Source organism: Procambarus clarkii, chromosome 31 (genome assembly GCF_040958095.1).
Source record: "Procambarus clarkii isolate CNS0578487 chromosome 31, FALCON_Pclarkii_2.0, whole genome shotgun sequence".
In the NCBI taxonomy this organism is placed as follows: domain Eukaryota; kingdom Metazoa; phylum Arthropoda; class Malacostraca; order Decapoda; family Cambaridae; genus Procambarus; species Procambarus clarkii.
The window spans coordinates 18,769,850-18,794,870 of NC_091180.1; the positions used below are offsets into that span (position 1 = coordinate 18,769,850).

Consider the following 25,021-nt stretch of genomic DNA (forward strand, 5'->3'; position numbering starts at 1 on the left):
TTTTATCCAGGTAACTGCCTTTAGTTCTGTTTTTCATGTTTAACTTTTTGTTTTAAGACCTCGCCTCTTCTCTTCCTACCTCGCCTACTCTCTCGACTTGCAATATCTTTCTTCACTGTATGTCTCAGTTGACTTGATATGGGTTCAGGACGAGCATGACAGGTCGTTACTTTCTTTTCACGTATGGGTTAGGTTATTTATCAACAAAAATTGTTCATACCTCATGTTTCGCTGTGTTCTTCATGATGAAATCCTCATAGTTCTCCTGTTTCGCTGTTTACTTAATGAGGAAGTGCTCATAGCCTTCTTATTTCGCTATGTTCTCCTCTTTGGCAGTGTTTACAGCATTTCCGCCGACAACCAGTGCTATGTATAGTGTAATATAACTTCGACATGCCCACTGCAATTCGTCCCTTGAGTGAGATTCGAACCCTGAAAGTGAGGTCTCAAAAGCAACTAGAAGCAGGACAGCCCTCCACTATCGAGGTCCCGACTACCCACTTGCCTCCTCTGATGCCATCCCAGCCTCCGTTTACATAAAATAATCGTTTGCCTTAATGACACAACGTTTAGTCGAGCCGCATATCGACGTCGCGGTGGGTGTATAAACAGAGAGAGGGAGCTGTTTCGCCTGCTTCAATCGTGCCTTCTAATGACTCAATTCGACGTGTGTATTGCAAGGATAGCTTATGCATTCTGGCTTCAACATTGCTTTACTCTGTGTCTATAAGCTGAACGTGAGTGATGTATTGGGTACAAATATGAGAAAACCAGTGGAAATCCTAGAACATTTTTCAAGACAAACGAAAACCAATAGGATTGTTAATATTTATAGAAAGATTAGTGGAAAGCCAATAGATAAAAAGAGGAATGGCAGCAGAAGCTAGGAAACTCAGACGAAAACCAATTAAAAGAGAGCAGAAAGCAAAAATATGATGAAACCATTAGACAACAACGTTGCAATTCATCCTTAAACTATGTTCGTCAAAGCTGCGGCCGACCCTAATGACTCATTCATACATGTGAACGTATTGAGTAATCCTTAACCTAATTTTCTTAAATAAATTAATATTATATATTAAATTTTTGTGGATATTTAGGCATAGGCCTGGACGATGACCGGGCCGCTGGAACGCTAAGCCCCGAAACCAACTCAACTTAAGGTAAGACGGGGGGGGGGGAATTTTCAGGGGAAAGCGCCAAGCCATTACAACTATATAGCACTTGGAAGGGGTCAGGATAAGGATTTGGGATGGGACGAGGGGGAAGGAATAGTGCCCAACAACTTGGACGGTCGGGGGCTGACCGCCGACCTGCATGAAGCAAGATCGTCGCTCTACCGTCCTGCCCAAATGGTTCGACACTTATAATATACAGGATAAGATGCCCATAGGGTGAGCCTTGAAGTGGAGACAGCTGAAAAGAAGTCTGTGAGAGAAAACGCTGAAGTTGTAGAAAAAAGTGCCAGGGCTTAACCCAGCTGCGTGTCTCAAGTCGATGCTGAAGACAACCCTACATCTGGCTAGGCTGAGTCGTGTCAGGAAGGGCGGCAGTGGCGGTGCTTCTTCATTCTTGGTGGTGACAGTCCGTCTTCTGATGGTGTCTTCTTTCTTGAGTCGTCTTTCTTCTTTCTTGTATCTTCTAAACTTAAGGTAGGAGAAGTTAGGTATTTTGGTTCTGTTGACAATTATATATTTGCAACCCGTTCTCCAACTAGGCTGTTTAAAGCAGCGGCCGTCCTCCCCAGACGCATTCATCAATTTTAACATACTGTGTATTAAAAATTGGTTTGTTCTCATATATAAATTGATATTCTTATACATAAAAATTGTATGTATAGTTTGGCATAGGTTAGGTATTTAGGTTCTGTTGGTAATGATTTGTATTTGAAGTACGTGGGTGAAGCATTTATTGAATTGTAGTTCGAACAGAGGACGTGAGCAAAGTACTTGTTCCGGAAGTATTAGGACATCATCAGTTGTGAGTCATGTGTAAACCGCTTTTCATTCATAAACAGCTGAGGTTTGGCGGATGGATTAACGATCTTGGATCTTTGTATGCGAGAACGGGTTGGTCCATTACATCCCAGCCCGTCCTCCAAACAAAGATTCAAAAGTAATTCCATGCACCCGCCAAACCCCCCGCTCTTTATGAATGAAAAACGGTTTACACACGACTCACAACTGCTGACGTTCGAACACTTCCGGAACAAGTGCTTCACTGACGAATTTTGTTCGAACCACAACGCTGTAAAGGCTTCATCCACGTACTACAAATACAAATAATCGCCAACAGAACCTAAACACCTAACCTAACCTAACCTAACCTATTCCTATATATGCACAATATATTATAATATTAATTTATATTTGAGAAAATTCCTGGTTTGAATGAACAGCATGTAAAAATTTATGAATGCGTCTGTGGGGTCGACTGCTGGATGTAATGGACTTAAGTCGAGGACGGGTTGTACATCCAGCGGTCAACCCCACAGACGCATATATAAATTTTTACATGTTGTTCATTCAAAATGGGAATTTTCTCAACTTTAAATTAATATTAAAATATATTAGCATAGTGTGCATATATAGTCATAGGTTAGGTTAGGTGTTTAGGTTCTGTTGGCAATTATTTGTATTTGTGGGACGTGGGTGAAGCATTTATAGCATTGTGGTTCGAACAAAATTCGTCAGTAAAGCACTTGTTCCGGAAGTGTTCGAACGAAATCAGTTGTGAGTCGTGTGTAAACCATTTTTCATTCATAAACAAGGGGTTTGGCGGGTGGATGGAATCACTTTTGGGTCATTGTTTAGAGGATGGACTGAATCCAGCTGCCAACCTCCCAGTTTATGAATGAAAAACGGTTTATACACGTTTCACAGCTGATGTTCGAAAAGTTATTGAACAGTACTTCGCTGATGACCTCTGCTCGAACCTCTGACCTCTGAACCTCCAAGACCTCTGCGCGTCTTGGGGGGGGGGGGGGGGGCGACCGCAGCTTTAACAACCCGTACCTGAGGATGGGTTGCATGTGCAGCCCATCTTCATCGACAGTGCAATCCATCCTCAAGCTATGCACGTCCAATATATGGCCGAAAGCAAAGACGCATTCGTCATTTAAAACATAGAGCACTTTCTGAATCGGCATTATATATTATAATATGGATATTTCGGGGAAGGTTTGGATAGGTTAGATGTTTATGTTCTGTTGGTGATGTTTCGCATTTGTAGTACATAAGTGAAAATTTTATTGAGTTGCGATACGAACATTTGAGAATTTGTTTGAGAATTTCTCATCCAGTCAATAAATTTAGTTGGGCTTCTGTCCACCGATGAAATTTTTCCAATGTTTCAGTTCTTTTTTTATTTGTATTTATATTATTTTATTTTAGTATTTTAGCTACTGGAATAAATAGAAACACATTCAAGACATAGGTCGAAGAGAAACAGAGAAAACAATGTTTGGAAGGCAGCAAAAGAAAAGACGAAGCAATTAAAGAGTTCACAAAGACAGAATGAGGTATGGAAATAATCGGACAAATAGGACGTGAAGTGAAATTGACAAACAAGGCAAAGCAATATGCCTTGTTTGTCAATATTGTCACAAAGAAAAAAATAGAAGAAAAAATTAGTAACGTATAGTTAAATACAAACAAGTACAACTTCCTTAGTAATACTTGAGATGTAGATTCCTTGTCTATATCACAACATGTAGAGCAAAGTATTTTGGGTGATACACAAACTGAAGGAGGGAACTACTCGACATATTCTGATGATTGTACTATTCTTGGAGATTCTGTTCCTATACTGGAGCCTCTGTGCCCATGTTGGATCATCTGTACCCATGCTGGAGCCTCTTTACCCATACTGGAGCCTCTTTACCCATACTGGAGCCTCTTTACCCATGCTGGAGCCTCTTTACCCATACTGGAGCCTCTTTACCCATGCTAGAAGTTCTGAACCAATGTTAGAGTTCTTGATGTTCATGCAAGCTGGAGCCTCTGTTCCTATGCATGGCCTATGTACCCATACTGGAGTCACTGTACATATTCTAGAGCCTCTGTGTCTTAGCTGAAGCCTTCGTACCTCTGCTGAAACCTCTGTATTTCTACTGGAGAGACTGTGCCCATCCTCGAGCCCTTTGTCAGTCCTGGATCCTTCATGAACACAATAACTAGATCGTCTCATTGAAAGTCATGCAGCCTAATGTACAAACAAACATTTTGTTAAAATAGGGAAAGTTCTAATATTTAGAGATAAGGGTAAATTCCGATACGTAGTGTTGATTTTGTGCGAATAACGTGTCTATGTCCTCTAAGGATTTCACTAGAACGTATTAAATAAAGCAGTGAAAGAAACTACCTGACATAGGCGCAATTATAAATAGCTTAGCTCCCAAAGTAATTATAAATAACTTTGCCACAAGAGTTTTATTAATAACTTAGCCCCTTATCACAATGCCAAATTAAGCCCGAAGCTAATAGGTAGCAGCAAAGGAAAAATTAAACCATGAGAAGCAAATACTATACACACATTTGACTCCTTTCCCTTCACAGTCTGTCAGTCTTTGTGCATGCAAGGTCACAAGTTATGACCCTTTCTATATAATTAGAACTATAATTTGTGTTATATTGGACCAGAGGGGGCAACCACACGCACACAAGGAACGAACGAACGAACGCGCGCACACACACACACACACACACACACACACACACACACACACACACACAGCCAGCTCAACCCCCACAAGTACAACTAGGTGAGTACACTCACGGAGGACCAGACACATGGAGAGCTAAGCTGCTGGGCGTGGCAACAAATAACTTTCTAAGCCAACACATCAAGGGACCGACAAGAACGAGAAGGGAAGATGAACCAGCCTTGCTTGATCTGATATTTACCCTAATAAGTGGAATAAAAGGGAAGTTAAGTTGGAAGCACCCTTGGGAATGAGTGATCACGGAATATTGATCTTTGAGTACCTTGTAGAGCTAGGATTTATCTCCCCCCAAAAAGAACTAGGAAACAAAAGACTGGCGTACCGTAAGAGGAATTATGAGATGAGAAGTTTCCTAAGGGATATATCATGGGACACAGACCTCAGAGCTAAGTCTGTACAAGACATGGAGGACTATGTCACTCAAAAGTGTTAAGAGGCTGTAAACAGGTTTATCCCGGCCCAAAAGGAAAAATCCGAGAAGTTAAAGAAGAATCCGTGGTTTAATAAACCATATATGGAAGCAAAGGAACTGAACAAAAGGGCGTGGAGGAACTTCCGAAATAACAGAACACCAGAAAGCAGAGAGATACCAGAGAACCAGGAATGAGTATGTTAGTGTGGGAAGAGAAGCAGAGAAAAATTATGAAAATAATATAGGAAACAAAGCTAAGACCGAACCAAAGCTACTCCAGAGTCTCATCAAGAAGAAAGCATGAGTAAAAGTGGAAATGTGAAAGAGTGAAAGTGGTAATGAAACTTAGAACGGACGAGGACAGGTATACAGAGAATGACAAAGAGATTTGTGACGAACTCATAAGAGGTTCCAGGTCTTTTCGACAGAACGAGGTGAGTTCACTGCGCTAAGAGAAATGGCAGTAAACCAGGCGACCTTGGAAGGGTTCGAAGTTACGAAAGGTGAGGACAGGAGACACCTGTTGGATCTGGATGTGAGGAAGGTTGATGGTTCAGACGGGATCTCACCATGGGAATTGAAAGAGTGTGTAGAGGCACTTTGCTTGCCACTCTCCATAGTGTATAGTAGATCACTGGAGACGGGAGACTACCAGAAATATGGAAGACGGCTAATGTGGTCCCAATATACAATAAGGGTGACAGAAAAGAGGCACTGAACTACAGGCCAGTGTCCTTAACTTGTATACCATACAATGTGATGGAGAAGATCGTGAGAAAAAATCTAGTAACACATCTGGAGAGAAGAGACTTCGTGACAAATCGCCGACATGGGTTCAGGGAGAGTAATCTTACCTTACTGGTTTAATAGAATTCTATGATCAGGCGACAAAGATTCAGCAAGAAAGAGAAGGCTGGGCGGACTGCATTTTCTTGGATTGTCGGAAAGCCTTTGACACAGTACCCATAAGAAGCTGGTACATAAGCTGGAGAAACAGGTCGGAATAACTGGTAAGGTATTCCAATCGATAAGGGAGTACCTAAGCAATAGGAAGCAGAGAGTTACAATGAGAGGTGAGACCTCAGTTTGGCGTGAAACCACCAGTGGAGTCCCACAGGGCTCTGTACTCGGTCCTATCCTTTTTCTGATTTACGTAAATGATCTCCCAGAAGGTAAAGACTCATTCCTCTCAATGTTTGCTGACGACGCCAAAATTATGAGAAGGATTAAGACAGAGGAGGACAGCTTGAGGCTTCAAGAAGACCTGGACAAGCTGCAGGAATGGTCGAACAAATGGTTGTCAGAGTTTAACCCAAGCAAATGTAATGTAATGAAGATAGGTGTAAGGAGCAGGAGGCCAGATACAAAGTATCATTTGGGAGATGAAATTCTTCAAGAGTCAGAGAGGGGGTTGGGATCAACCCCCAAGTATCACTTGGGGGTTGATATCACGCCAGACCTGTCCCCTGAAGCCCATATCAAGAGGATAACATCGCGGCATATGCTAGGTTGACCAACATAAGAACGGCCTTTGGAATCTTATGTAAGGAATCATTCAGAACTTAGTATACCCATATGTCAGTCCAATCCTGGAGTATGCGGCTCCAGCATGGAGTCCATATCTAATCAAGCATAAGACTAAACTGGAAAAGGTTCAAAGGTTTGCAACCAGACTAGTACCCGAACTGAGAGGTATGAGCTACGAGGAGAGACTTTGGGAATTAAACCTCACTTCGCTGGAAGACAAGAATTATGGGGGGACATGATCACCACATATAAGATTCTCAAAGGCATTGATAGGGTAGATAAAGACAATCTATTTCATACAAGGGGCACACGCACTGTGGGACACAGGTGGAAATTGAGTGCCCAAATGAGCCGCAGAGATATTTGAAAGAACATTTTTAGTGTCAGAGTAGTTGACAAATGGAATGCATTAGGCAGTGATGTGGTGGAGGCTGACTCCATACACAGTTTCAAGTGTAGGTATGATAGAGCCCAGTAGGCTCAGGAACCTGTACACCTGTTGATTGACAGTTGAGAGGCGGGACCAAAGAGCCAGAGCTCAACCCCCGCAAGCACAACTAGGTGAGTACACACATATACATATGCCACTCACGTCACGCACACCTACGCCATCCACACACACGCGCACACATGCCACCCACACACACGCATACATATGCCACCCACACACACCCACACATCCACACATACGTGCTAACCGCACCACACACACATCCACGCACATATGCCACACAAACATCTGTTACGAACCTAGTAATTACTTAGTTCTCACATATAGTGTAGGTAGAATATATTGATCCCATCTCAGTTTGTCAAGTATGATGGAAATTTACATTTTATGTATATATGTATTTGGTATGGCTGCTGTATTGTGCTTTTTGATAGTATGGCAGTATTGTATATTGTATTCCATTGTATGGGAGTGATCATGAGCCTGCCTGTTGAGTGAACGGGTCTATGACATGTATCATTCGTGTGAGGAGAGGAGTGTGTGATGCCAGTTTGTGTATTTTTTAGAATACTATTATAGTTCTTTATAGTTCTTATTTACCTTTATATTAGGGTTAATATCATTCCAAAATGTGTATAATATTATAATAGTATGATTATATCTATTTGAGAGTGGTTACTTCTGTATATTGTGGGTAAGTTAAAAGTTATATCAGACGTTTGGTAATTTTGTTGGCAACCCGTCCTCTTAAAAATAACGTCAGTTTTCGCTCATATGCGCTTTATGGCCAAAAATGAACGTAATTTGAAATGAAATCGGCTCACGAAAGTTATGTATTGTCACGTCATTAGGTTAGGGGAGGAAAGTTTCAATTAACGGTTTTCATGACGTTTTGAAACTTTAGGAGAATTTCCTGCCCTCCTAACCTACCAGAGGACCCTTAACTTACTATTAAAAAAAATAATCCAAACTTTTTTTTTTTTCAAATTACGTCCATTTTCGGCCATACGGGCAAACGGCCAAATTCAGACGTAATTTGTAAGAGGACCGGTTGATATGTCACTCTGTCTTCCTATATAGTCAAATTTCCTTAAAAAATTAATAAATTTAAACCTTCATAAATGTGCACGCGCCTTCAGTTACGCTCACCAGTAGGGCTGAAGCATAATATTTTATGTATCCATCTTATCTTTCAAACTGGAGGTCAAAAAAAAAGTTTGAGTAAAGTGCAAAAATCTCTGTTTTCCTTTGTTTGGGTTTCTTTATCAAATTACTTCAAAGTATATGTTTGAAGTTTTACATATCATCACGGTCAATTACGCTTGTCTATTGCACTGATGCGTAATATTTTAAATTGTTTTATTTTTCAAACTGGCTGTCAATTTGGGTAAAATGCCAAAAATTTCAGGTTTTCCTTATTGTCGAATTTCCTTATAAAATTACCAAATTTAAAACTTCAGATGTGTGAAATCATCTTCAGTTACGTTCGTCAATACCAATCAAGCCTAATGATTTAAATATCCATCTTATTTTTCAAACCGAAATTCAGTTTGGGTAAAATGAGAAAAAGCTTTATTTTTCCTATTGGTAAAATTTCCTGATAAAATGACAATTTAGCCATTAAATATGTGCAGTCACTTTCAATTACACTTCCTAATAGTACTGAAACATAATAATGTTAATATCAATCTTATTTTTGAAATTGGAGGTCGACAAATTTTGAAATTGGAGGTCAAAAAATCTTTTTTTCATATCAAATTTCCTTTAAAACAACCAAATTTAAAACTTCAGACATTTGCAATCACCTTCAATTACACTCACAAAAAACACTTAAGTATAATATTTAAATTATCCATTTTTTTCAAACTGGAGGTCAGTTTGGGAGAATGAGAAAAATCCCAGTTTTCCTTATGGTCAAAAATATTAAATTTAAAGCGTCAAATATGTGCAACCACCTTCAATTACGTACACCTATAACCATCAAATTATTGACGACAGCTAAGAATGATACAAAATATTTTATATATTGTTATGACCCCCCCCCCCATGTAGCCTCATGATGTAGGTTTGCCCTACCACTGAGAGTTGTTCTCCACCTGGCCATAGTGAGGAGTAAGGGAAATTAAATAGTGCAAGCAACCGTCATTAAATGTGACCAAGAGGAAGACAAGTCACGGATGAGCACTTGGATGAGTCACTTGGAGGTGAGAGGTCGGCGGTATGCGACATACAGTGTGCAAAAATGATGTCATCGCGGGAGCGTGTGGTGTGCAAAGGTCTTAAGACATTACTTGTCGTGAGAGGGCCTGAAGAGAAGGGTACAAGTCGTCGCTCCAGAAGAAGGAAAATATTTTTGGCTCAAGCAGAAAAATTTGTGAGGAGCTTCATGAGTGAAGCGGGAGAAACTGAGCGAGGACGATTAGTTACGTATCTCTTAAATAGTGGCAACGCGTAGGGGCGACCTGAAGCCAATTGGTAGTCGTGCCCTGATGAACCAGAGCAGATGTACCTGATTGTCACCTGTGCTATGACCCTTCTCACGCAAGTCAAGATTAAGAGGAACTGATTAGCAACAGTCAAAAAGAGTTGTTTGTGAGACTTAGCAGAGCGCCATCTTTTGGACGTCGTGGGACGAACGTCGCTATCTCCATTTTTGCGGTAAGAGCTTAGTAAACAGCGATCTATTGCAGTGAGATCGTGTGCCCAGCGATCTTGTATAATGTTTATGAATGTAGATTAGAAAGTCTGTGGAGATAATGAAGTGATATAATAGGTTTAAGGTGAATTTCCATTATGAAGGGGGGGGGGGGGGGAGGGGGACGACTTACGCTCACTCGATTGGGGTCAGTGGGTGACTGAGTGGGGAGATCTCCCTCCCGGCGGACAGAGATTTTCGGTGTGGACTCGTCCGGGTAGGGGAGTACCTCCACAGTAAAGGTACGGCACCTGGAATGTAAAATTGAGAAGAGGATTTTATTTAATGAATGTTATTTGTGTTTGGATGGGAGGATATAGTTTATTATTTTGTGGTAATGGAATTACAGGTTCATCTATGAGGGACGTGGTGCGTCCAGAGTTGATGTAGCAGTGGTACATGGTGGACACGATTTGTCATTAAGTGATGTAGCAGCGATATAGAAGAAGCAGCATGAGGATATTCTTAATTTGAGGACGCACTGATCGATGGTGCCAGTGGTGGTTCCCAGGAAGATCAATCACACAAGTCAATCACGACTTGTTGTGTAGCGAGAGTAGCTGATCTTCCGGATGAGATACAGAGGGTTGTGAGGTCAATAATATATGCTGAAGAGGTGGATGCATTCATGTAGTATGCCTGATGCAATGCAAGGTGAGAGTTTATATATTTTTTGAAGGTGTTATATTTCACGTAAAAAGCCTAGGCTACCAATAGCAAGGTGACTGAGGCACATTGGATTGCTGAAGAGGAGCAGGCAGCAGCCTAGCAGAGACAATGAGATGGTGTATTGTTAATAGGGAAGAGTGATGCTATTTTTGCAAAACCATTACCTGATATTACTAAGTTATTCTTCATTGTTTGGAATAAATGTTTGTCTGCTAGACAAGCGTGTTTGACCTTGCCCTGGTGAGGTTTTCTAAGAGGAAAGAGTGAGAAATAATTGCAGACCGGACAATATCATACGTGAAGGTGACCATGCTTAACTGTAGTTGGAAATGTGTGTGTGGAGGCGGGGAAAAGAAGGAAAATGGGATATGAAAAAGAACAAGAGGAAAGGGGGAATGGGGGAAGAAAGATAGGGACAGAGGGTGCAGGAAAGGGACGGAAGAGGGTTGGTATGCAACCCGTTAAAGCAGCGGCCGTCCTCCCCAGACGCATTCATCAATTTTAACATACTGCGGATTAAAAATTGGTTTGGACTCATATATAAATTAATATTATTCATAAAAGTTCTATGTATAGTTAGGCGTAGGTTAGGCTAGGTGTTTAGTTTCTATTGGCGATTATTTGTATATGAAGTACGCAGCCCGTTCTCCAAAAATGGGGATGTAAATGTAACAGCCCCATAAGTGCAATTATGTACTATGTATGACAGTCAGGAATTGTACTTATTTACACTTAGTATTAAATCGTAGTCAAATATATTTTGAATATTTGAGTTTACCTAAAAAGCTGAATAGAAAACCACGACCTAACCTGTCTTAGTTTTTGAAGATAAGCATTTTATTGCTTCTTAATTACAATTACTATTTAACCTATAGCTATATTGATATTACAGTTTTATTACACAAATAAAACTAAACTAAAATATTTAAATAAATTGTAAAGTAACTCAGGATATTGTTAAATTTTGTGTAAAATCTCTATTGTTTAATAAAACTGAAAAAGAAATTCCTGATATTTAAAACTTGTATATAGTAAACTGAACTTCAAAACTTCATCCTAAAATTCTGAGTGTCTGAACAGAAAACGAGGAGAATTAAATGGGGGAGGTAAATGTAACAGCCCCATAAGTGCAATTGTTCTTAGTATGACAGTCAGGAAATGTACTTATTACACTTAGTATTAAAACGTACTGTCAATTCGGAGGATGGGTTGCAAGAACGTGGGTGAAGTAGTTATAGAATTTTGGTTCGAACAGAGGACGTGAGCAAAGCACTTGTTCCGGAAGTGTTTGGACGTCATCAGTTGTGTGTAAACCGCTTTTCATTTATAAACAGGGAGTTTGGCGGCTGGAGTAACGAGCTTGGATCTTTGTATGCGAGGACGGGTTGTGGTATGAGACAAACTGTGACAGGCACCACTGAGTGCTTCAGTTAATATCTTTATTTGCTTCAGTGCTTCAGTTAATATCTTTATTTTATCATACCTCACCAAACTTTTCAAGGTGATTTTTTAAGTATATGGCGAGTGTCATACGGTGATTGTTGTCGACTGCCAGGGTTCTCTTGTGACAAGAGAACTGTCCACAAGAGAAACTGTCCACAGGACAGAGTCCTATGTAGTCTGAAAGTGGGTTTGATTATGTCTTCCAACTTATTTCTCGCCTGTTACTCGCTTACAGGATTCTCTTTCGATTCGTATTACTGATGTTTCTCCTCGTATTGTTCCGTCCTTTCCCCCGTGGAGGGTCCCCCTTCCTAAATTTTGTACATCCGACCCGTATCACTAAAGCTTTTACCCCTCCTTCGATTCTGAAACACCTTTTCCTTGAACACTTTTCTTTACATTCCCACTCCGTTTCCATCTTCACCAATGGGCCTAAGTCTGCAGACGGTGTTGGCTACTCTGTTGTTTTTCCTGCCCACACTTATGTGTCGCCTACCTCCTGAGACTAGCGTCTTCACAGCGGAACTTTATGCTATTTCTATGCGCTTCGTCTCTTGCTTTCTCGTTGTCAATCTTCCTTTGAGGTTGTCGTTGACTTTCGTAGTGCCCTCATGGCTCTCGGGTCCTTTAATCCGGTCCATCCAGTGGTCGTCGAGATTCAACATTGGCTGTTTCTTATTTCTAGTGAATTTAAGTTAGTTGAGTTTTGCTGGGTTCCCAGCCATATTGGTGTCTCTTTAAATGAGCATGCGGACGCTGCCGCTAGGGAAGCTGTCTACACTTGTCCCATCTCCTGTAAAGGTATTCCTTATTCAGACTTTTACCCAGTTATTCATTCCTCCATCGTTACCCGTTGGCAGGATTGTTTGTCCTCTGTTACTGGTAACAAACTGCGTACTCTTAAGAGTAGTGTGTCCTCGTGCCTTCCTCCTACCACCGTAACCGGCGATGGGAAACGGCTCTGGCGAGGTTGCATATTGGCCATACACGCTTAACTTACGGTCATTTAATGGAGCGCAGCCCTGCTTCTTATTGTCCAAATTGCATTGTCCCTCTTACGGTCGTGCATATCCTTTTTGAATGTCCTGACTTCCAGGACGAGCGTGTGTCTTGCTTTCCAATCGTCCCTCGCGGTCGCTTATCCCTCAATAGAATTCTTGGTAAATCGAATACTTTTGATATTGTTCGCCTAATGCGTTTCTGTTCTCGTATTGGCATCCTTGGTGATATTTAGCGCCCTCTGATTATTCCGCACATTTGATGGTGCTACATAGCCTTCCCAGTTTGGTGCCTTCTTTTGATAATTACTTACTCTTCGCCTGTTATCGGCGTTGATTCATTGTCGATAACGTTGCACCCACTGGGAGTGAAAATGGGATAATTAAAAGATGGTGGGAGAATGGCAGAGAAGGAGGGAGGAAGAATGGCAGGGAGGGAGAAAGAATGACAGAGAGGGAGGGAGGAAGAATGGCAGGGAGGGAGAGAGAATGACAGAGAGGGAGGGAGGGAGGGTGGGAATATAGCAGAAAGGGATTGGGGAGAACGTCAGAGAAGGAGGGAGGGAGGAGGCCAGATATGGAGGGAGAATGGGAGGTAGAGAGAGAGAAACGGAAAGAGAGCCGGGTACCGACGGTTCCTTCTCTAGTATATCTATATTAGAATGTTTGTTTGTCTGAGATTGGAGGCCAGCCGTTTAGTGATAGCCTCGCCCAACTTTCCAAGATGAATCACGTAGGGTAGGGGAGTGTCATAGCCAGTCGATGTCGGTCCAAGCCTAATGTCTTAAGAAATATCGGCATTTCCCATGCGATTTTCATGAAATCTGAAATACTTGATGTGTTTCGCCTACTGTTATAGTGCTTCGTAATAATAATGTTGAGAGAGGGGGAGGTAGAGAAGAGGGGAAGTGAGAGAAGAGGGCAGAAGAGGGGAAGGGGGCACGATTGAGGAAGAGATCCGGGCACAGCCAGGCAGAGAATAGATGGGAATAGAAATAAATGTGAAATAAGTCGGAACCAAACTAAAGACTGAGACAGCACACAGGGGTAAAAGACATTATAATAGATCACGATTGTTAAGAAAATTAGAGCATTTGACTATATACTGAGAAAGCCAGGAACAGGAAGCAACAAAACCAGGACTATGATTCATATTGATAATGATGTGTATGAAAGCCTGTTCAACAAGACGGCGTCTGTGGAGAGCAGAGGCAGGAAAGAAAATTATAGAAGAAGATAGAGCATGGATTGGATGACTGGAGTCCCTAGCCTGGCAGAAGTGAGCATTGTTCGTGTCAGCAAGTTTAACCACTTCCTTTGTGATCTTAAATATGTAATTAAGACTACTGCCAGGAGAATAGGAGTGCTGGGGGCTAACCTCGCGTCATGTTTACCCACCGAACTCGCATTGCTTCCCGCTGGTGCTTTCACATCGTTACTTGTTTAACATGGCGTTACAATTTACGTGTAAGGTTAACCGGTGAGAGAGAGGTCCTCTTCACCCTGATTCCGACCAAGGAGACTCGTATAGAAGTCAGCACGAGAATCTTAACGTCAGATTTACCACTATTTCCTAAATTCTGGAAAGAAATCTCATGAAAAATGCGGAAAACAGGATACGGTTCTGTTATTTATGCGCGTTGAGCCATTATGGGTAAAAAGAGAGCAAGTAGTGGTGGGGAAAGGTTGGATGCGGGTACAGGCAAACTTAAGGACCAAACTTACGAGTAGGGGAGAACTTGGTGCAGGTCTAGGGAGAAACTTGTGGCCCAGTTTAAGCTTGTTGGATATTTATGGATATTTACATCGTGTTGATATTTTCTCCGTCCCTGCACAAGGGAAGCAAGAGAATTACATCAAGGTTTTTCCCCCTCACAAGCAAACGAAAGACAAATTTCTCCATACAGATTTTTTACTAACATTACAAAAATGTTACAAGTTTTTATTTCTAAATGGTTTATATATAACTAGTATATATAAAAAGCTAGTATTTAATAAAAGTATAAAATAAATATATAAATATATATTATTTATATATAACCTCCCATCCAACAACTCCATATATCAACTTAGGTCTCCCCCCATCCCTATTCTCTCAGCAAATGAGCAAATTAAATATCGGCAAATTAAGAGCAATAAAACATGTTGACAAATCCACACTAGGAGATGAAAGGACGACGACGTTTCGGTCCGTCCTGGACCATTCCAGGACGGACCGAAACGTCGTCGTCCCTTCATTTTCTAGTGTGTGGATTGGTCAGCATACTTCAGCCACGTTATTGTGACTCGTCGCCTGCAAAAAAACATTATGGGTCTCTTATCCCCTTCTTCCTCACCCTCTCTCCATTACCATTATTTAATTATCTGTCACCTCCGAACCTTGTTCATAACTTTATAGCATGCAAGGAACTAGTGTCTCAGAATACTAGGTTGGAGCCATAGTGTTAGCTGGTTACTTGATTAATGCTATGGTGATTACTGTTCTGGGTGAACATTTGATTAATGCTATGGTGATTATTGTTCTGAGTGAACACTTAAGTGATTTTTGTTCTGGGTTAGCAGTTTGATATCCATATATATGTATTTCGGTGTCATGCGTGTAACTGTGGCCCCCAGCAAACTAGTGACTTTTTGTTGAACTTCCCCTATCCCCTTCTTCTTGAAAGTAGGTGCAGTTTGCATGAAGGGTATGTCCTTCCCGATGACTGCACTAGTACTGATATTGGGAGATGCGTTGATGCTGAAAATGATAAGAGTTTCAAAAGTGCTTGACGTGTTGTGCCGTAGATAGAGGAGCGGTGACGAAAACAGAGGTGTATGTTAAAAGTCGAAACACCAAGGATCAGCTGACGCCATAAACACAACACACCGCCCTACGGTGCGGCAAGTCTCCCTCTAACACACACCTCTGTTTTAATCACCGTTCCTCTATCTACAGCACAAAGCAACAAGCACCTTGGTAGCTCCGATCATCTTCAACATAAACGCGTCCAACAACATCAGTACTGGTGCAGTCATCGGGAGGACAAACCCTTCATGCAAACTGCACCTACTATCAACAAGAAGAAGGGAGACTTGCCGCAGCATAGGGCGGCATGATGCGTTTACGGCGTCGCTAGTTGATCTACAAGTACATTATGGAGTATACTACAAAGCTGTTTAGCCAAATTAATAATTCCTGGAAAGAGGAATTATTCTTCGTCAGGCTTCTAGGATCAAGGTTACCGCTCTAGGGATAAGGTTAATCGGATTATACCTTCCTTGAGAGGCGGGGTGAAATGGTTGAGGCCATGGTTGGCTAAAGTCAGTCTTGTTGTGGGAGTTGAACTGGCAAGTTCTCCGGGGTCTCCGTTTGTGGCAGCAGCGAAGTGTAGCAGACAGCTATGCGAGAACCTGATGTGATCTTAGTGACGAAGTTAAGTCTGCAGTATGTGAGTATTGAATGAAAGACTAACCGGGTGTGGAGCGTTGTAGTAATCATTCCGTATTAGGGACTTAGGCGGAAGTTACGAGTGTGGGTGGTGATCGCGGAGGTCAAGTGGTCTGTGGGTATTGGAAGTGTATGGGCCAAATAGAGTATGTTAATATGTTATTATTTGTCAGAGTCTATTCTTTGTAATTAAATGACAAAACCCGACGGCCTTTAAATACCTTCCATATGTTCATTCATTGTGTTCCAGTACAAACCTAGTGGTACGCCTCAAGGGTCTGGTGTGTGTAGGAGTACACGGTGGTAGTAACGGTTGCTGAGGCAAGGTGTTATGTGTTGTGTAATCGCTGTGTTCGGAATGAACCGGGGTTCAGCGTCACGACATATTTGGTGGCAGCGCAAACAGCTTCGGTCTTAATCCATTGACCTTTCTTAGATATGTGATCCATAGTCTGTCTACTTAACATGTACTTCCAATCATCATTCGTTAAGTGTTGTAGTAATGATCCTCTAGCTAATAATTCCTACTAACTTGTGGATTGCAACACCACTCCCCTCCTTAAACACGTATATGTCCCCATATGCATCATTGCAATGGTTCCATTAGTGCAAGGACCTGGAGGATGCACCCACCATATATGTACAACTAAAAAATCATCCAATAAGTTCATCATACACACGATGAAATAAATTAAAATTTTCCCCGACATGACTCACAACACTGCTACAATATATACATTATATTCACATCATAGCACAGGTAAAATAGTCTGTAATAATTTTTCCCATCTCCAACAATGCACATATACCTAAACTGCTGACATATAATTACATACAAACATAACCATAAAATTACATGGACCAGAATGCTGGCACTTACAGAAATGACACTAGTCATTAATATATACACAACACATATATATCTAAGGTTCTTCATCCTTAGTAATAAGTTCCTAACAATTCGGTATAAAAAGTCGGAATTTCAAACTGCGAATAGGTGCAGAGAGCCAGAATTTGGTTCTAAAATATGGCTCAGGTATCGAATTTGGGATGTTTGGGATATTTTGAAAACTGCAGGGGGTTTTGGACAAAATGTGACCCACTGCCGCTTTCAGTAATTGGCATATTTTCGGTATAAAAAGTCGGAATTTCACACTGCGAACAGGTGCAAAGAGCCAGAATTTGGGTCTAAAATATGGCTCAGGTATCAAATTTGGGATGTTTTGGACATTTTGAAAACTGCAGGAGGGTTTGGGCAAAATGTGACCCACCGCCGCTTTCCGTAATTGGCATATTTTTGGTATAAAAATTCGGAAATTCAAACTGCGAATAGGTGCAGAGAGCCAGAATTTGGGTCCAAAATATGGCTCAGGTATCGAATTTGGGATTTTTTGGATATTTTGAAAACTGCAGGGGGGTTTGGGCAAAATGTGACCCACCGCCGCTTTCAGTAATTGGCATATTTTTGGTATAAAATGTCGGAATTTCAAACTGCGAATAGGTGCAGAGAGCCAGAATTTGGGTGCAAAATATGGCTCAGGTATCGAATTTGGGATATTTGGGATATTTTGAAAACTGCAGGGGGGTTTGGGCAAAATGTGACCCACCACCGCTTTCAGTAATTGGCATATTTTTGGTATAAAAAGTCGGAATTTCAAACGGCGAATAGGTGCAGAGAGCCAGAATTTGGGTCCAAAATATGGGTCAGGTATCGAATTTGGGATGTTTGGGATATTTTGAAAACTGCAGGGGGGTTTGGGCAAAATGTGACCCAACGCAGCTTTCAGTAATTGGCAGATTTTTGGTATAAAAGTCGGAATTTCAAACTGCGAATAGGTGCAGAGAGTCAGAATTTGGGTCCAAAATATGGCTCAGGTATCGAATTTGAGATGTTTGGGATATTTTGAAAACTGCAGGGGGGTTTGGGCAAAATGTGACCCACCGCCACTTTCAGTAATTGGCAGATTTTTGGTATACAAAGTCGGAATTTTAAACTGCGAATAGGTGCAGAGAGCCAGAATTTGGGTCCAAAATATGGCTCAGGTATCGAATTTGAGATGTTTGGGATATTTTGAAAACTGCAGGGGGGTTTGGGCAAAATGTGACCCATCGCCGCTTTCAGTAATTGGCATATTTTCGGTATGAAAAGTCGTAATTTGAAACTGAAAATAGGTGCAGAGAGTCAGAATTCGGATAAAAAATCACGCTCAGGAGTCAAATTTCCGACATTTCAGACATTTTGAAAACTGCAGAGGGGTTTGGGCAAAATATGACCCATCACCGTTTTCAGTAATTGGCATATTTTCGGTATAAAAAGTCGTAATTTGAAACTGAAAATAGGTGCAGAGAGTCAGAATTCGGATAAAAAATCACGCTCAGGAGTCAAATTTCCGACATTTCAGACATTTTGAAAACTGCAGGGGGGTTTGGGCAAAATATGACCCATCGCCGTTTACAGTAATTGGCATTTTTTCGGTATGAAACGTCGTAATGTGAAACTGAAAATAGGTGCAGAGAGTCAGAATTCGGCTCAAAAATCACGCTCAGGAGTCAAATTTGCGACATTTCAGACATTTTAAAAACTGCAGGGGGGTTTGGGCAAAATATGACCCATCGCCGTTTTCAGTAATTGGCATATTTTCGGTATGAAACGTCGTAATTTGAAACTGAAAATAGGCGCAGAGTCAGAATTCGGATAAAAAATCACGCTCAGGAGTCAAATTTACGACATTTCAGACATTTTGAAAACTGCAGGGGGGTTTGGGCAAAATATGACCCATCGCCGTTTACAGTAATTGGCATATTTTCGGCATGAAACGTCGTAATTTGAAACTGAAAATAGGTGCAGAGAGTCAGAATTCGGCTCAAAAATCACGCTCAAGAGTCAAATAAGTCAATCAGGAGTCAGGCTATTGACTGACTTTTCATCGCTGAGACGCGGGCCTTTCTGGGCCTGAGACCAGGGGCCTTTCTGGGCCTTAGACCCGTGCCTTTCTGGGCCTGAGACCCGTGCCTTTCTGGGCCTGAGACCGGGCCTTTCTGGGCATGAGACCCGGGCCTTTCTGGGCCTGAGACCCGGGCCTTTCTGGGCCTGAGACCCGGGACTTTCTGGGCCTGAGACCCGGGCCTTTCTGGGCCTGAGACCCGGGCCTTTCTGGGCCTGAGTCCCGGGCCTTTCTGGGCCTGAGTCCCGGGCCTTTCTTCGCACGATTTCGCACGATTTCGAAATTCGCACGATTTCTGGCCGCTAGCGTCGAAAATCGCCCGATTTTTGGGCGCTAGCGGCGAAAACAGCCCTTTTTTTGGTCGCTAGCGGCGAAAATCGACCGATTTTTGGCCGGTAGCGGCGAAAATAGCGCGATTTTTGCCCGCCAGCTGCGAAAATCGCATGGTTTTTGGCCGCAAGCGGCGAAAATCGCGCGGTTTTTGGCCGCTAGCTGCGAAAATCGCGCGATTTTTGGCCGCTAGCGGCGAAAATAGCCCTTTTTTTGGTCGCTAGCGGCGAAAATCGGTCGATTTTTGCCGCTAGCTGCGAAAATCGCGCGATTTTTGGCTGGTAGCGGCGAAAATCGGTCAATTTTTGCCCGCTAGCTGCGAAAATCGCATGGTTTTGGGCCGCTAGCGGCGAAAATCGCGCGGTTTTTGGCCGCTAACTGCGAAAATCGCATGGTTTTGGGCCGCTAGCGGCGAAAATCGCGCGGTTTTTGGCCGCTAGCTGCGAAAATCGCGCGATTTTTGGCCGCAAGCGGCGAAAATCGCGCGATTTTTGCCCGCCAGCTGCGAAAATCGCGTGGTTTTTGTCCAGTAGCGGCGAAAATCGCGCTTTTTTTTGCCTGTTAGCTGCAAAAATGGCATGGTTTTTGGCCGCCAGCGGCAAAAATCGCGCGGTTTTTGGCAGGTAGCGGCGAAAATCGCCCGATTTTTGCCCGTCAGCTGCGAAAATTGCATGGTTTTTGGCCGGTAGCTTCGAAAATCGAGCGATTTTTGCCCGCCAGCTGCGAAAATCGCGCGGTTTTCGGCCGCTAGCGGCGAAATTCGCACGATTTTTGGCCGCTAGCGGCGAAAATCGACCGATTTTTGGCCGCTAGCGGCAAAATTCGCACGATTTTTGTCCACTATCGGCGAAAATCGCGAAATTTTTGCCCTCTAACTGTGAAAATCGTGCGATTTTTGGCAGCCAGCTGAGAAAATCGCACGGTTTTTGGCCGCTAGCGGCGAAAATCGCGCGATTTTTGGCCGGTAGCGGCGCAATTCGCACGATTTTTGGCCGCTAGCGACGAAATTCGCACGATTTTTGCCCGCTACAGGCGAAAATAGCCCCTTTTTTGGCCGCTAGCAGCGAAAATCGGTCGATATTTAACGCTAGCGGCCAAAAACCGCGCGATTTTCGCTGCTAGCGGCCAAAAACCGTGCGATTTTCTCAGCTGGCTGCCAAAAATCGCGCGATTTTCGCCGGTAGCGGGCAAAAATTGGGCAAATTCGCCGCTGGAGGGCAAAAATCGGGCGATTTTCGCCGCCAGCAGCAAAAAACGCCAGATTTTTGGCCGCTAGCGACGAAAATCGCGCGGTTTTTGGCCGCTAGCGGCGAAAATCGCGCGATTTTTGGCTGGTAGCGGCGAAAATCGCGCGATTTTTGCCAGCCAGCTGCGAAAATCGCACGGTTTTTGGACGCTAGCGGCGAAAATCGCGCGATTTTTGGCCGCTAGCGGCGAAATTCGCACGATTTTCGGCCGCTAGCGGCGAAATTCGCACGATTTTTGCCCGCTACCGGCGGAAATAGCCCCTTTTTTGGCCGCTAGCAGCGAAAATCGGTCGATTTTTGCCGCTAGCGGCCAAAAACCGCGCGATTATCGCTGCTAGCGGCCAAAAACCGTGCGATTTTTGCCGCTACCGGCCAAAAATCGCGCGATTTTCTCCGGTAGCGGGCAAAAATCGGGCGAATTTCGCCGCTGGAGGGAAAAGATCGGGCGATTTTCGCTGCTAGCGGCAAAAATCGACCGATTTTTGGCTGCTAGTTGCAAAAATCGCGCTGTTTCTGGCCGCTAGCGGCGAAAATCACGCGATTTTTGGCCGGTAACGGCGAAATTCGCACGATTTGTGGCCGCTAGCGGCGAAAATCGCGCAATTTTTGGCCTTTACCTGGGAAAATTGCGCGATTTTTGCCAGCCAGCTGCGAAAATCGCACGGTTATTGGCCGCTAGCGGCGAAAATCGCGCGATTTTTGGCCGCTACCTTCGAAAATCGCGCGATTTTTGCCCGCTAACGGAGAAAATCGCTCGGTTTTTGTGCGCTAGCGGCGAAAATCGCGCGATTTTTGCGCGCTAATGGCGAAAATCGCTCTGTTTTTGGGCGCTAGCGGCGAAAATCGCGCGATTTTTGCCCGCCAGCGGCGAAAATCGCTCGGTTTTTGGGCGCTAGCGGCGAAAATCGCGCGATTTTTGCCCGCCAGCGGCGAAAATCGAACGGTTTTTTGCCGCTAGCGGCGAAATTCGAACGATTTTTGGCCGCTAGCGGCGAAAATCGCCCGATTTTTGGCCACTAGCGGCGAAATTCGCACGATTTTTGGCCCTAGCGGCGAAAATCGACCGATTTTTGGCCGGTAGCGGCGAAATTCGAACGATTTTTGGCCGTTAGCGGCGAAATTCGCACGATTTTTGGCCGCTAGCGGCGAAAAATCGCGCGATTTTTGGCCGCTAGTTGCGAAAATCGCGCTGTTTCTGGCCGCTAGCGGCGAAAATCACGCGATTTTTGGCCGGTAGCGGCGAAATTCGCACGATTTTTGACCGCTAGCGGCGAAATTCGAACGATTTTTGGCCCCTAGCGGCGAAATTCGCACGATTTTTGGCCGCTAGCGACGAAATTCGCACGATTTTTGCCCGCTACCGGCGAAAATAGCCCCTTTTTTGGCCGCTAGCAGCGAAAATCGGTCAATTTTTGCCGCTAGCGGCCAAAAACCGCTTGGTTTTCGCTGCTAGCGGCCAAAATCCGAGCGTTTTCGCTGCTAGCGGCCAAAATCCGAGCGATTTCGCCGCTAGCGGCAAAAAATCGCACGATTTTGACGCTAGCGGCAAAAAATCGCACGATTTTCGCCGGTAGCGAGCAAAAATCGAGCGAATTTCGCCGCTGGAGGGCAAAAATCGGGCGAATTTCGCCGCTGGAGGGCAAAAATCTGGCGATTTTTGCCGCTAGCAGTAAAAATCGCCAGATTTTTGGCCGCTAGCGGCTAAAATCGCGCGGTTTTTGGCCGATAGCGGCGAAAATCGACTGACTTTCGACGCTAGCGGCCAAAAATAGGCTATTTTCGCCGTTAGCGGCCAAAAATCGTGCGAATTTTGCCGCTAAAGGGCAAAAATCGCGTGATTTTCGCAAGTAGCGGCCCAAAATCGCGCGATTTTCGCCACTACCGGGGAAAAAATCGGGGAATTTTCGCCGCTAGCGGCCAACAATCGTGCGAATTTCGCCGCTAGCGGCCAAAAATCGCGCGATTTTCGCCGCTAGCAGCAAAAATCGCCCGATTTTTGCCCTCCAGCGGCCAAAAAAGGGGCTATTTTCGCCGGTAGCGGGCAAAAATCGTGCGAATTTCGTCGCTAGCGGCCAAAAATCGTGCGAATTTCGCCGCTAGCGGCCAAAAATCGGGTGATTTTCGCCGCTAACGGCCAAAAATCGCGCGATTTTCGCCGCTAGCGGCCAAAAACCGTGCGATTTTCGCAGCTGGCTGCCAAAAACCGTGCGATTTTCGCCGCTGGCGGCTAAAAACCGTGCGATTTTCGCAGCTGGCTGCCAAAAATCGCGCGATTTTCGCCGCTAGCGGTCAAAAATCGTACGAATTTCGCCACTAGTGGCCAAAAATTGCGCGATTTTCGCCGCTAGCGGCCAAAAATCGTGCGAATTTCGCCGCTAGCGGCCAAAAATCGGGCGATTTTCGCCGCTAGCGGCCAAAAATCGCACGATTTTCGCCGGTATCGGGCAAAAATTGGGCGAATTTCGCCGCTGGAGGGAAAAAATCGGGCGATTTTCGCCGCTATATCGCGCGATTTTTGCTCGCTACTTGCGAAAATCATGCGATTTTTGCCCGCTAACGTCGAAAATCGCTCAGTTTTTGGGCGCTAGCGGCGAAAATCGCCTGGTTTTTGCCCCGGTAGTGGCGAAAATCGCCGGATTTTTGGGCGCTAGCGGCGAAAATCGCGCGATTTTTGCCCGCCAGCTGCGAAAATCGCAAGGTTTTTGCCCGCTAGCGGCGAAATTCGCACGATTTTTGGCCGCTAACGGCGAAAATCGCCCGATTTTTGCCCGCTAGCGACGAAAATAGCCACTTTTTTGGCCGCTAGCGGAGAAAATCGCCCGATTTTTGGTCGCTAGCGGCGAAAATAGCCTTTTTTTTAGCCGCAAGCGGCGAAAGTCGGTCGATTTTCGCCGCTATCGGCCAAAAATAGCGCGATTTTCGCCGCTACTGGCCAAAAACCGCTCGATTTTTGCCGCTACCGGCCAAAAACCGCGCGATTTTCGCCGCTACCGGCCAAAACCCGCGCGATTTTCGCCGCTACTGGCCAAAAACAAAGCGATTTTCGCAGCTGGCGGGCAAAAATCGCGATTTTCGCCGCTACCGGCCAAAAATAGCGCGATTTTCGCCGCTACTGGCCAAAAACCGCTCGATTTTTGCCGCTACCGGCCAAAAACCGCGCGATTTTCGCCGCTACCGGCCAAAACCCGCGCGATTTTCGCCGCTACTGGCCAAAAACCAAGCGATTTTCGCAGCTGGCGGGGAAAAATCGCGATTTTCGCCGCTACCGGCCAAAAATAGCGCGGTTTTCGCCGCTACCGGCCAAAAACCGCGCGATTTTCGCCGCTACCGACCAAAAACCATGCGATTTTCGCAGCTGGCGGGGAAAAATCGCGATTTTCGCCGCTACCGGCCAAAAATAGCGCGATTTTCGCCGCTACTGGCCAAAAACCGCTCGATTTTCGCCGCTACCGGCCAAAAACCGCGCGATTTTCGCCGCTACCGACCAAAAACCATGCGATTTTCGCAGCTGGCGGGGAAAAATCGCGATTTTCGCCGCTACCGGCCAAAAATAGCGCGATTTTCGCCGCTACTATCCAAAAACCGCTCGATTTTCGCCGCTACCGGCCAAAAACCATGCGATTTTCGCCGCTGGCGGGCAAAAATCGCGATTTTCGACGCTACCAGCCAAAAACCATGCGATTTTCGCAGCTGGCGGGCAAAAATCGCGATTTTCGCCGCTACCAGCCAAAAACCATGCGATTTTCGCAGCTGGCGGGCAAAAATCGCGATTTTCGACGCTACCGGCCAAAAATAGCGCGATTTTCGCCGCTACCGGCCAAAATCCGCGCGATTTTCGCCGCTACCGGCCAAAAACCATGCGATGTTCGCTGCTGGCGGGTAAAAATCGCGATTTTTGCCGCTAGCGGCCAAAAATCGGGCTATTTTTGCCGCTAACGGCCGAAAACCGCGCTATTTTGCGCAAAAACTATGCGATTTTCGCAGCTGGCGGGCAAAAATCGCGATTTTCGCCGCTACCGGCCAAAAATAGCGCGATTTTCGCCGCTACTGGCCAAAAACCAAGCGATTTTCGCAGCTGGCGGGAAAAAATCGCGATTTTCGCCGCTACCGGCCAAAAATAGCGCGATTTTCGCCGCTACCGGCCAAAAACC

The 25,021-nt window shown here is 44.3% G+C and overlaps 1 long non-coding RNA gene across 1 annotated transcript in view; it reads left to right on the forward strand.

The window, feature by feature from the left end:
• LOC138370154 (uncharacterized) overlaps positions 1-10,779 on the forward strand; it is a 112,534-nt gene extending 101,755 nt beyond the window's left edge. Inside the window, exon 3 of the long non-coding RNA XR_011230055.1 lies at positions 10,158-10,779. This is a non-coding gene — a long non-coding RNA (uncharacterized lncRNA). The remainder of the gene's footprint in view (positions 1-10,157) is intronic.
• Positions 10,780-25,021: the final 14,242 nt, after the last annotated feature.